Raw genomic sequence first — 14,140 nt, 5'->3', positions numbered from 1 at the left:
ATAACTTTTGCTAGACAGGTTGGTGCCATTGTGTTCTGGCACCATGAAAAGCATTAAATAAGGGTTAGCATTTGTCTAAACCATGCTGTATGCACTCTACTTTCTGATATGTATTGCTTTCTCCAACTGGGAGTTTCACTCAAGTCCCTCCCTGGGGAGTAGAGAGCGGGAGTTATAGTCAACCATGGTTAATTTGTGCTTTGTGCTTTGTTTATCCAAACCATATGTCTAGATGGTTGTAATTCTGTGTCATTGGCTGTGTAATGCTCTCTGTGCTATGATATCTGTAAATAGCAACAGCTCAATGCATAATCACGTTGGTATTCTGAAGGGGGAAAAGGGAAGTTTCAAGTGACGTTTGCTGTGAAGACAACCACTCCAATGATGTCTCCATCTCTGTCTCCCAGAACATAATCTCTTATGTATTAGTCATGCAGGTCTCTGCGGATGGGATGGGCCCTTATAGAAGCCAGACGTGGTGGGTCAATGCTACCTCCAATTCTAACTCTCTGGTCTTAGGGCTGGAGAATACTCCAGACATTAAATCATATCATTGCTATTCAGCATGCCCAGTGAGTAGTTTATGTACTGAAGATAAATCCTTTTATCTTGATGCTAGAAAAAATTAAAAACAACAAAAGAAGGGGAATCCACTAAAATTTTTTTTCATAATATTTTCATTTAAAAACTTTATTTGATTCACCAGCTTCCTATCAAGAAAAGATATTGTGCTCAAGGACCGGAAGTGATAAAGTCTAATGTAAATTTCTTAAATGGCAAATTACCAGCCAAGATGAACACACAAAGGCTTTAGTTCCTATGTACAGCCTAAAAGCCCCAGGGACCCTGCTTCACTGCAGCACCCAGGAGCAGCTTCTGAACACTGCAGCGGGCTGGCTGGAGACCTCTGCAGAAGAGGATGCCAGACCTGTGAATTATGGCAATTCCACTACACCCTAACTTCAGCAACCTCCTAAAATGGAAAAGGAGGCGTTAAAAATTTTTTTCATTCATCCAAATGCTGCCATTCATTTAGAAGTGAGGCCATCTTACTTCCGATACCCATAGAGCATGACCATTTGAGCATCCTAAATTGCATTATAGGGAGCCTGGCCCCAGAGTCAGCCTCAGACAGTGGAGATATGACAATCTCTTTGAAGTCCTGGGGAATGAAAGGACTGGTCTGCAAACAAGGCTAGGGGGATGAGCTGAATATGTATCCGCCAGCCTTGCCAGAGACATGGCTGTTCTCTAGCTGGCCCTCATTGCCACAGACATGTCCGCCTGCCACGCTAACAGTCTTGGTGTATTTCATTCACCAACCCTTTTGCCACAGCAACATGTTTAAACCATCTTATGGCCTCAGACCCCAATCTTGGCACACAACCTTGGCTTGTACTTTATGGAAAAATGGGAAGCCATCATATAGGAGCAGGAGCATCTTTTTCTTGCATGACAGAATCCATCGGCCCATCTGCACCTGCTTGTCCTCCCCCAGCTTCCTCCAGTTACATGGGTGAAGTTCTCCTCCTTCCTAAGGGGACTTTCCCCTCCTGCCTTCTCAGGCCTTCCATCCACAGATATCTGTGTCACAATTTCCACTAGTCTCCCATTCTTAAAATTCATTTCTTTGCTCTCACTCATCTTCCTCCTGCTGTTGTCTTATCTCCTTACCCTTCCCAATCTGGTTTAAAAGCGGTGTGTCCATATGCTGTCCCCAATTCCTCACCTCCTTTCAATCTTCAACTTACTCTTTCAACTCCTTCAATTCCACTTCTTTCCATACCATGTGATGGGCTTCGGCTGTGTCTCCACCCAAATCTCCTCTTGAATTGTAGCTCCCACAATTCCCAGGTGTTGTGGGAGGGACCCAGTGGGAGATAATTGAATCAGGCAGGCGGTTTCCCTCATCCTGTTCTCAGGGTAGTGAGTAAGTCTCACAAGATCTGATTGTTTCATAAGGGGTTTCCTCTTTTGCTTGGTTCTCATTCTCTTTTTCCTGCCACCATGTAAGGTGTGCCTTTTACCTTCCACCATGTTTGTGAAGTCTCCCCAGCCACGTGGAACTGTGAATCCATTAAACCTCTTTTTGTTTATAAATTACCCAATCTTGGGTATGTCTTTATCAGCAGCATGAAAGTGGACTAATAGACCATTCCATCAGAACTTCCCTGCTAACAGCTCTAAATCCTATATTTCATTCTCACCCTCTGTCTGAACATCAACCACTAGTCAACATCTCCACTCAAACACCCTGTGGGTAAGGGGTCCATATGTCTTCTTTTGCTCTGGGAAGTCTCTATTTACATGTGGTGTCCTGGCATAAGTAGTCACAGCATCCCTTTCAGACTCAAAAGCATCTTAGACAATACATTTTAAGGTCACATATATTAGCAGATATAGGCATCTGTGATTTGTCTGCCTATTTACTTCCTTATTTCTATTTCACTTTTTGCTTTTAAAGAACTATCCCTTGCAGATACCTTTTCTTTTTATTCTTTTTCTTTCCTTTCTTTTTTTTTTCAGATAAAATTTCTCTTTGTCACCCAGGCTGGAGTGCAGTGATGCCATCTCAGCTCACTGCACCCTTGGCTTTCCAGGTTCAAGTGATTCTCCTGCCTCAGCATCTCAAGTAGCTGGGACTACAGGCATTTCCCACCACGTCTGGATAACTTTTTGTATTTTTAGTAGATATAGGGTTTCACTATGTTGCCCAGGCTGGTCTTGAACTCCTGACTGCAAGCAACCTGCCCATCTCGGCCTCCCAAAGTTCTGGGATTATAGGCGTGAGCCACTGCGCCCAGCCCAGATACCTTTTCAGGGTGGTTTGGTCATATGACAGATCTACCCAGAATCAGATTGGTATAAAGAGAGATACCGAGTCAAAAGTAGGTCAAGATCATTCACACCCAACATATTTTGCGACACAATTTGAGGAGGGGGAAAAAAAAAGAAACCCTGTTTTCTCACTGGGATTGCTATGCTGGTAGAATAGAATAGAAGCCTGAGGAGACTGGGCCAATTCTGCCACCAAATTTAGAGAGAGCCTGCTAGAGGATGAAGGCAGCACAGAGAAAGCACAGCTTACAGGAACAGAAAGGGGGGAAAAGGGAGGATGGGAGGGAAGAAGAGAGAGATTCCCAATGCCATTGTTAAACACCCAAGCTGGAAGCCTGTTCCACCCATGGGCTTTCTATTGTGTACCCCAAAACTCTTCATTTTCACTCAGTAGAGTTAGAGGTAGGTTTCTCTCACTTAATGACAAGACAGCCAGGATCTACACAGCCATGCCTAAATTCATCTCCAGGCAGTCCTATCCCTGCTGTCCCCAAATCTATTCCTACTCCACCCTTCAAATCTCAGCAACCATCCAGTTTCTTTTGCCAGAAACCTTGGAATCACCTTGGACATCTTCGCTTCTCCAGTGCCATCATCAAATCTTATTGATTTTTGTTTTTTTTTTTAATCACCAACAGATGTGTAAACTCTGGTTCCTTCCCTCCATCAGCACAGTCCCCCAGCAAGTCTATAAAACCATCATCTCACCTGGGCAACTCAACAGCCTCCCATGGGTCTTCCCATAGCCACTCTCACTCCCAGCATTCTCCATGGAACATCTAGAGTCACCTTCTTAAACTTCAGATCTGCTCATGGTGCACAAGACCATGCTTCAGTGGGGAGCTGGAAGGAGAGTAGAGGAAGCATTGCCAAGTAAGTAAGTAGGCATTATTGAAGCTCTTGAAATTCTTGAATTCACCAATAAAAGTCTATTTGAAGCTGGGTGTGGTGGCTCATGCCTGTAACCACCTTGGGAGGCCAAGGTGGTCAGATTGCTTGAGCTCAGGAGTTCCAGACCAGCCTGGGCAACATGGTGAAACCCTATCTCTACAAAAATTACAAAATTTAGCCAGGCAGTGTGGTGAGTGCCTGCAGTCCCAGCTACTCCAGAGGCCAAGGAGGGAGGATCACATGAGCCCCGGAGGCGGAGTTTGCTGTGAGTTGAAATCATGCCACTGCACTCCAGCTTGGGTGAGCAAGTGAGACTATCTCAAAAAAAAAAAAAAAAAAAAAAAAAAAAAAAATATATATATATATATATATATATATATATATATATAAGTGACAATATCAGCATGGTTCCCAAGAACATATGTCTTATTTTTCAATCATTATTTGCTTTATTTTGTTTCAATCAGAAGCTTAGGGTCAAACTTTTTTCCTTGAGCTGGGATATTTGAACACTAAAGTTTACTAGCACCTTCCCATGGGCAGATCGCAGAGTGGTGTTCAGATTCTAAATTAAAATCTCTACCGATGCTGCCAGGATGCTAAGCAGAACCTGCACAGAAGCACTGTACATGGGTCAGTGACCGCAGGGTCATTTGTAGCCCCTGGTATTTGAAGTTTCCTCCAGAACCTTCCTGGAAGTGAGTGTTCTCAAAAGAGAGGCATGCACTACGTTGCCACTCTAATCTTAGATCCTAACCTCTCTCCATCTCCTCCTTCCTCAAAACAGACCTGTGGGTTGCAAATTTGACTGAGTCCAGTAATATTAGTCCCACCTGACTGCGCTGCTGTCCTGACCCAGTGGTTTTAGAAACGAGTTTTACAGAAGGAGATACGAGAAGGGTGAAATCAGAGGGGTACGTGCATGTTCCTGAAAGAGAAGACTACACATTGTAAGGGGGCCATTGCCTCAATTCATGTATAAGTCTATTACAATTCCAATCCAAATTTTAATAACATTTTCTTTGAAACTTGACAAAATGATTCTAAATGTTGTCTGGAAGAATAAATGAATAGAATAATCCAAGTTTGATGAAACAGAAAGATGAGAAACATTTGCACAGACATTAAGAGAGATTCTAAAACTACGACAATTAAAATAGAGTGTTATTGGACCAAGGATGGGCAGGTAGAAAGAACATTAAGAATCTATTCCATAATAGGAGAGCTTTTTCAAGTCTCTGGGGGAAATGATGCAGGGACAACTGTGAAACACTAAAGATAAATTGATTCATCACTGCTTCACACCACATCCTAAAATAAATTTCAAGTGGATTATAAATTTAAAAATACATATACAAATGAACTAGAAGGAAACATAGGTGCATGTTTATCTGATCTTGTAATGGGAAAATCTTTTAAGTAGTGTATTACCATAAAGTAAAATATTGATGAAATTGATCACATGTAAATTCAAATATTCTGCCATGGCTATGTCTAAGAGCAAACAGGAAACTGGAAAAAGAAATGTGCAATGTATGTAACAAACGGTTTATATTCTTAAGTCTCTGAAATGTCAATGTGGACAACAGACAATGATTAGAAAATTCACAAAGGAAGTAATAACAGCAAAAATATGAAAAGTGTTTAAATTTGCAAGCTGTCAAAGATGCGCAAACTGAAACAGTAGTGAAACACAACTTTTCAGCTATTACACTGACATTTTCTAAAAAAGAAAAGATTACGTAGAGTCTGGGGAAATGGGCACCCACAGATTGCTAGGATGAACCTAAAGCGATACAATCCTTCTAGAGGGTAACTTGGCAAAATTCTTAAAAATATGCATAGTTCATTTACACAGCAATTCCTCTTCTAGGAATTTATCCTCAGAAAATAATCATAAATAACTGAAGAAATTTATTTAAAAATGTTCCCTGGAAGGTTGTTTATAAAAGCAAAAAATTAAAAACAAAATAAACGTCTGAAAATATAGAGCTGCTTAAATAAATTATGGTGCATTATAATCCAAGGTCATAAAAAAAATCATGCTGAGAATTATTTAGTGACTTTGGAAAAGGTTCACAATATATAGTTAAATGGGGAAAAAAGCTGCAAACCCATCTGTACAATGTGGTCCCATTTTTTTTTTGTTTTTAAAAAATGTATGTATGTAAATATATGCACGGAAAAAGACTTTAAGAGGATAACCAAAAAGTTATCAGTGATTATCTCTGGGTGGCAAAAGTATTGGTGATTTTCATTATTCCTCAAATGTTCTGGAATAAAAATGTATTACTTTTTATAACAAGATTCTTAAAAACATTAACTTTTGTTTAAATTCTACAAAGAAGTCAGGTCTCGAAAAACGGTCTTCAGGAAGCTTTTTTGGGAAAATTCTTACAGCCAAAAACTGGAGAATTGCTAAGGAAAGTGGTCAGACGTAAATGCAGCTGAGCTAGGAGAGGATCACCCACCTCTCAGGGCCACTGACTGTCCTGGAAGTCAGCAGCCCCATCACTTCTTCCCATCACTGTTTCTTTCTTTCTTTCTTTCTTTCTTTCTTTCTTTCTTTCTTTCTTTCTTTCTTTTTGAGACAGAATCTCACTCTATCTCCATGCGCCAGGCTGGAGTGCAGTGGCGTGATCTCAGCTCACTGCAGCCTCCATGGTTCAAGCAATTCTCCTGCCTCAGCCTCCTGAGTAGCTGGGACTACAGGCACACGCCACCACGCCCAGCTAATTTTTATATTTTTAGTAGAGACGGGGTTTCACCATGTTGGCCAGGATGGTCTCAATCTCTTGACCTCGTGATCCGCCTGCCTCGGCTTCCCAAAGTGCTGGGATTACAGGCTTGAGCCACTGAGCCTGGCCCCATCACTGTTTCTTTTATGAATCATGGAATGGAAAAGTGATATGGACTAAAAATGATAATGAGGATGATCACAATAATAATGCATATGATTAATATATTATCATTAATACATTAACAGAAAACTGACATCTGTTAAGCACTTGGTATTTCCCAGACCCTGAGCTAAGGGCTGTACAGATATTATCTCATTTAAAGCTCACAACAATCCATTGGCAAAGAGACTATTGCCTGGGAGTCATAGAGAAAGTAAACTGAGACCCAGATGGTGGGATGGTGATGTGATTCTCCCACACTTTCAGAAGGCCAAGGGGAATTATGAACATATCTGAGTCTAATATCAGAGCCCCTGGCCAATCTACATCGATTAGATGCTTACAGGAGCATTTTTCCAGAACCACATGCCCTGATCCTGACTTCACCACCCAGGCCTCAATTTCCTTTGTGATTCAGGCTCCTATTATGTAGCCTGACTCCACTGTGAAAGATTTGTAGCAATTGCATGATGTATGAGGTGCCATTTGTAAAAATATTATTTAGTGTAAAACATGATGTTTTTTCTCCTGATTTACAAGTTGGATTTATAAATCTGCACTTCTCACTATCTGAGTTATATATCTTGCCTCTGATTTATAAAACTTGCCTGTAAATCTTCCCAGCAAAGTTTTGATTCAGAAATCATTATTTTAAGAATTAGATTTAGTTAAAACATTCAGCTGCTTTATAGGGGAGGAAATGGATTTACATAGCTCCAACAGGAGCTCACAGACCCTATAGCAGCTTCATAAGTTGTGCCCAGGAATTCCTAAGGAAAATATTTTGATTTAAGGGCATTCACTTCACACTTTAGCTACAACTGACTGATTTATATTGCCAAAGCCATACAATCATGATCCATTTTACAAAATCCCACTTTTCTTTAATTCTGGACCTTATATGCCCTGATTGGGTCTCTGTAATGCTCCCTCAGTCACAGGATCCTCCGCCCTAGAGCTGGTCTTGGGGAAAAGGTTTACGAGTCAGAGACGATCAGAATAAAGGGAAATGCCATCTCATTCTTGGCATCTCTCCCTTATTCCAAGAGAGCCAAAGCAGGTTGCCTCCTGCCACTGAGCTAGAGCCAGCTAGAACTTGGGGAGCGTCTGTAAGATGCCACAGCATTCTCCAAGGATGTTGTGGGTTCTCTCCATCCCTATTGCTCAAATGAAGAGGGGATCGCTCTCACGTAGAAGAAATCACCAGTCCAGAGAATTGAGGACGTGTTTGATGAGTAATTGCCGGTTGAAAAAAAATCAATGAATAAATGAACACTTTTTAAAGAGCAGAGGCCAACAAGCAGTGATCTGACAGGTAGTATAAATGAATGAAATGGGAGGGTGTGGAGAGCCTGGGGAGAGGCTGGTCCAGTCTGAACAGGGTGGCCGTAGCTCAGCTCCACCTGGCTGTGGTCAGGTAGGATTACTTGCCCAGTATTCCCACGTGTGGCTTTCCAAGGCAATCCTGAAATTCAAATGTTGATTTTAAATGCCTTATTTTAAAAATCAACGTTGTGTAGGTTTAGTTTAAAACAGCAAAATACACACATTTTAAATGTACAGGTCAATGGCATTTGGCCAAAGTACACACTCGTGCAACCACTACCCTGATCAAGATAGAGAATGTTTCCATCTTTCCAGAAAGCTTACTCTTGCCTCTTGAAGTAAATATCCTCCATCCCACCCACTGTTCCAGTTACTGCTGGTCTCGTTTCTGTCTCTACACATACGATTTTTTTTCTGTTCTAATATAATTGGAACTTAATATAAATTGAATCATACAGAATGCATTTGTTTCCTGTCCTGTTTCTTTCGATTAGCATGCCTGTGAGATTCATCCATGCATTATCCAGTGTTTGCTCCTTTTTATGGCTGAGTAGTATTCCGTGGTCTAAATGTATTATAGTTGTTGATTCATTTCCAGTTGGTGGTCATTTGAGTTCTTTCCAGACTTAAAAACTATTATGAATAAAGCTGCTAGGAACATTCCTGGACCAGTCTCTTTATGGACATATGTTTTCATTTCTCTTGGGTAAAAACAGAGGAATGGAGTTGCTGAGTCATTTGGTGAGTGTATGCTTAACTTTCCATAAAGCTGCCAGACAGTTTTCAAAAGTGATTTTGCCATTTTACACTCCCTCCCCTCACCAGTAATATATGAAAGTTCCAGTTGCTCAACATCCTTACCAATGCTTGGTCTGTTTAATTTTAGTCTTTTAGTCGTTTTTGTCATAATTTTAGTCATTTAGATATAAAATGGTGTCCCATTTTAATCTGCATTTTCCTAATAGCTAACGGCATTGAGCATCATTTCATTTGCTCACTGGCCAATTGTGTATCTTCTTTTGTGAAATGCCTATTCAGAACTTCTCTTATTTATTAGCTGTTTGCCTTCTATCATTGAGTTGTAAGAGAACTTTGTATACTCTGGATACAAGTCTTTGCCAGATACGAGCATTGCAAATACTCTCTTCCAGTCAGTGGTTTGTTATTTCTTTTTCTTGTCAATGTCTTCGGCAGGGAAAACAATTTTAATTTGATGACGTGCAATTGGTCATTATTCTTCTTTAGTTAGTGCTTTCGGTGTCCCTAGAAATATTTGTCTACCCCTAAATTGCAAAGTTTTTCTCCTATGCTATCTCCTAGAAGTTTTATAGTGGAAGGCATTATTCTCAAATCTATGACTCATTTCAAACTAATTCTTGAAAACAACGTGAGTGAAGGATTGAGTTCATTTTTTTCTACACAGATACCTAGTTTTTGTAGCACCACAGAAATCAGGAAGCGTGAGTCCTCTGATTTTGTTCTTTTTAAATCTTGTTTCAGCTATGTTAGGTCTTTTGCATTTTTAGATCGGGTTAGGGTAACTTTGTTAATTCCTACCAAAAAAAAAAAAAAAGCCTACTGAGATTTTGTTTGGAATGTCATTAAATCTATATATCAATTTAGAACAAAGAACATCTTAACACCATCTAGTCTTCCCATCCACTAACAGGACATAACTTTCAGTTAATTGAGATCTTTCTTAATTTCTTTCAGAAATGTTTTATAGCTTTCCATGTAGAAATCTTGCACAGTTTTCAACAAATTTACTCCCAATTCATTTTTAAATTTTATTTTCTAAATTATTTGTTGTTCATAATAATTAACTTCATATATTCATCTTGTATTCTGTGACCTTGCTAAATTCATTTTTAGATCTAGTAGTTTTTTATAAAATCCTTAGGATTTTCTTTACAGATAATCACAACACTTGTTAATACATTTTTATTTCCTCCTTTTTATTTCCTCTGTCATTTTAAAAATTCATTTGTTTATTTATTTTGCCTTATGGCATTGGCTAGGACATCTAGTACGGTATCTAAGGGAAGTAATGAGACTGATCATCTTTGTCTATTCGCAGTCTTGGGGGAAAGCATTCAGGCTTTAACCATTAACAATGCTGGTTGCTGTATGATTTTCATAGATGCCCATGATCAGGTTGAGAAAGTTTCCTTCTATTTGCAATTTGCTGAGTTTTTTTCATCATGAATGAGTTTCGGATTTCATCAAACTCTTTTGCTGCATCTACTGAGATTATAATACGATTTTTCTACTTTATTCTATAACATGTGAAATTGCTTCGATTAATTTTTCTATGTTGAAACGTCTTTGCAATACTAAGATGCAGTTTTCATGTAATGCTGGATTCATCTGGCTTATATTTTGTTGAGAATTTTGGTTTGTGTGTTCACAAGAGATATTGACCTGTCATTTCCTTTCCTTCTAATGGCATTGGCAACTTTTGATATCAGGATTATGCTGGACTAATAACATATATTAGGAAGCAGTCTCTCCTACATTTTTGGAAAACGTCTGTGTAATATTGATGTCACTGCTTTTGTAAATCTGTGATAGCATTTATTGGTGAACTCATGACAACATGAACTCATCACAACACTTCTCGTATGGGAAGATTTTTTTAAATAATAAATTCAATTATTTTATGTTTTTCCAGCTTTACTGTGGGATATGTTACGAATAAAAATTACATATATTTAAGGTATACAATGTGATATTTTGAGACACGTATTTATCGTGAAATGATTGCCACAATCAAACTAATTAACATATCCTTCATTTCGCACAGTTAAATTTTTTCGTGTGTGGTGAAAACACCTAAGATTAATTCTTTTAGCAAATTTCAAGTATATGATACAGATTAATTTACTATTGTCACCATGCTGTACCTTAGCTCTCCATGACTTATTTATCCCCGGCTCCTGACAGTCACTATTTTACTCTCTGTTTCTCTGAACTCAACTGTTTTAGTTTCCACATACAAGTGAGATGTATGTGGAACCTAAATACTGTCCCTTTTTTGCCTGTCTGTCTCTACCTGGCTTATATCATTTAACAGAATGTCCTCCAGGTTCATCCATCTTGTCACAAATGACAGAATTTCCTCATGTGTGTGTGTACGTGTATCACGTTTTCTTTCTTTCTTTCTTCTTCTTTTTTTTATTTTTTATTTGAGACAGAAGCTTGCTCTGTTGCCCAGGCTAGAGTGCAGTGGCACGATCTCCACTCACTGCAACCACCGCCTCCTGGTTTTGAACGATTCTCACGCCTCAGCCTCCAAAGTATCTGTGATTACAGGCATGAACCACCACACCTGGCTAATTTTTTTGTATATTTAGTAGAAACGGGGTTTCAACATGTTGGCCAGGCTGGTCTCAAGTGATCCACCCACCTCAGCCTCCCAAACTGTTAGGATTCCAGGCATGAGCTACCTCGCCTGGCCACATATTTGTTATTCATTCATGTGTCAACGTACATACACTTAGGCTGATTTCATATCTTGGCTATTGTGGATAATGCTACATAGGGGCGCAAATATCTCTTCAAGATACTGATTTCATTTCCTTTGGATCTATACCCAGAAGTGTGATAGCTGGGTCATGGGACAGATCTATTTCAGTTTCTAGTTATTTTTAGCTTTTTGAGGAATCTCTGCACTGTTTCCCATAATGGTTGTACCATTTACATTCACACCAACAGTGTACAAAAGCTCCCTTTTCTCCACATCCTTATCGACATTTGTCATCTTTTGTTTTTTGACAATAGCCATTATAACAAAGTGTCAGGTGATATCTCATTGTGGTTTTAGTTTGCATTTCCCTGATGACTAGAGACGCTGAGCATCTTTTCAAACACCTGTTGGCCTTTTGTATGTCTTCTTCGGAGACATGTCCATTTAGGTCCTTAGCTCATTTTTGATCAGGTATTTGGTATTTATTGTTAAGTTGTTTGAGTTCTTCTAAAATGTTGGATGTTAATCTTTTATCAGACACATAGCTGGCAAATATTTCCTCCTATTCCCTTAGGGGTGTCCTTCCATTGTTTATTTTTTTCCTTTGCTGTGATGAAATCACAGGATTCAAACTGCAAAGTGTCTACCCTGAAGTTCTTGTTGGGGGCTTTAATTTAGACTCTGTTGAGACAAATCAAGGATAGTTCTTATACCTTAGGCACAATTTTCTGGTGTCTTGAAGGATGCCTGAGATGTTAACCATGTGCTCAAGAGAAGTCTTCACTCTAATAAGGTTGAAAATCAAGCATCCAGCCCCACCACACTGCCTGTCCTCCATCACTGTCAAAGCTTTAGTCTCTCTGCTATGCTTTCAATCTCACAATAGCTTAACTCTGGTAAGCACTAGGTAATCTTCTTCATGCACGTGCAGTCTGGTTCTCAGCCATGGACTTGCAGGAAACCCCCTACACACCTCCCTCTCTCCGATGCTCCATTGTGCAGATTCCAGCCACTTGATGTGACTCAAACTCTGACCTCATTCTCCTCAGCTCAGCCAGCTCACCATCCTCTGCTCAGATATCAGCTTGCTCTGCTGTGATTGTGCTACTATTACAACCCGGGCAGAGGACTGAATGAGCAGAAATCTCCTCACATGAGCTTCCCATCTCTCAATCATTGTTTTGTGCTACCTAATTGCTATTGCCCCAAATCAGTCACCACAGATTTTGTCTAGTTTTATAGTTGTTTATGACAGGAGAACCCGGTCTGGTACCAGTTATTTCATCATGGTTAGAAGGGGAAGACTTTCCATTTTTCAGCAGTAAAACTTTAAAAACTAAAGACCATACAAAGCCAAACAAAACGCATCTGACCATGTACAGCCCACGGGCCACCTCTTTATAACTTCCGGTCTACGTGCTTGCTTTTCAAAGCAACGTCTTCAGAGGACCAGGTGAGGCCTCATCTGGGAGCTTGGAGGAAATGCAGAAGCTCAAGTTCCACCCCGCATATATATATCCAGAATGTGAAATTTAATAAGATATTCAGGTGATCTTATGCTCATTAATATTTTCAAAGCTTCATTCAAAAGTTTCTGTGTTCTCTATCCAAGTTTTCCCAAACTAGGAATTACCAGAAGTACTTGCTAAAACCCACATTCCCACGTGCTTTTCTGACCCACTGAGTCAGAATCACTAAGATGGCAACTCTCATCATCAGGGAAGGTTGGGGAAGACTGAGTTATTCCATAAACCTGTGAGGTTCACTGGTCCCACATACCTCACCCTGATCAGGCAATCTGCCCTATCATACCATCTTCACTTAATGCCCAATAGACAATTATCCAAAGGATGTAACCTACATAGATAATTGAATGGGTAATTTCACTTCCCCTATGGATTTTTAGGCCATATTTTTGAAACGCATGCTTCTCTATTTATCCAGTCTTTCCTCTCACATATGGCAACCCTGGTCTTCAAATCTTCACTTAAAATTTGTCCCTTACAGAAGAAAGCTTTAGTATTAGTCATGGTTCGTCAAAGGGACAGAACCAGTAGGATGCATGGATAGATAAATGAGAGGTTATTTATTAAGGGAATTGACTCACATGATTATGAAGGCTGAGAAGTCCCACGACAGGCCATCTGCAGGCTGGAGACCCAGGGATGCCGGCAGCACGGCTCAGTCCAAGTCCAAAAGCCTCAAAACCAGAGAAGCCAGTGGTGTAACTTGAAGTTTGAGGCCAAAGTCCTGAGAACCTGGGGCAGGGGCTGCTGGTGTACATTCTCGAGTACAAAGGCCCCAGAACCTGGAGCTCTGATGTCCAAAGGCAGCAGAAGATGGGTGTCTCAATTCTAGGAGAGAGAAGTTGGAGCTCTGATGTCCAAAGGCAGCAGAAGATGGGTGTCTCAGTTCTAGGAGAGAGAACCTGGAGCTCTGATGTCCAAAGGCAGCAGAAGATGGGTGCCTCAGTTCTAGGAGAGAGAACCTGGAGCTCTGATGTCCAAAGGCAGCAGAAGATGGGTGTCTCAATTCTAGGAGAGAGAACCTGGAGCTCTGATGTCCAAAGGCAGCAGAAGATGGGTGCTGCAGTTCTAGGAGAGAGAACCTGGAGCTCTGATGTCCAAAGGCAGCAGAAGATGGGTGCCTCAGTTCTAGGAGAGAGAACCTGGAGCTCTGATGTCCAAAGGCAGCAGAAGATGGGTGCCTCAGTTCTAGG

At 40.3% G+C, this 14,140-nt stretch overlaps 1 long non-coding RNA gene across 1 annotated transcript in view; it reads right to left on the bottom strand.

Annotated features, from left to right (window-relative positions):
- LOC105714493 (uncharacterized) overlaps nt 1-13,841 on the bottom strand; it is a 192,409-nt gene extending 178,568 nt beyond the window's left edge. Inside the window, exons 1-2 of the long non-coding RNA XR_010344303.1 lie at nt 13,529-13,841; nt 3,547-3,681 (exon numbers count right to left, since the gene is read on the bottom strand). This is a non-coding gene — a long non-coding RNA (uncharacterized LOC105714493). The remainder of the gene's footprint in view (nt 1-3,546; nt 3,682-13,528) is intronic.
- Nucleotides 13,842-14,140: the final 299 nt, after the last annotated feature.

This window comes from Aotus nancymaae, unplaced genomic scaffold (genome assembly GCF_030222135.1).
Source record: "Aotus nancymaae isolate 86718 unplaced genomic scaffold, 86718_ANA_hifiasm-v0.15.2.pri h1tg000028l, whole genome shotgun sequence".
NCBI classification, from domain to species: Eukaryota; Metazoa; Chordata; class Mammalia; order Primates; family Aotidae; genus Aotus; species Aotus nancymaae.
This window is presented reverse-complemented; position numbering and strand designations above follow the sequence as displayed.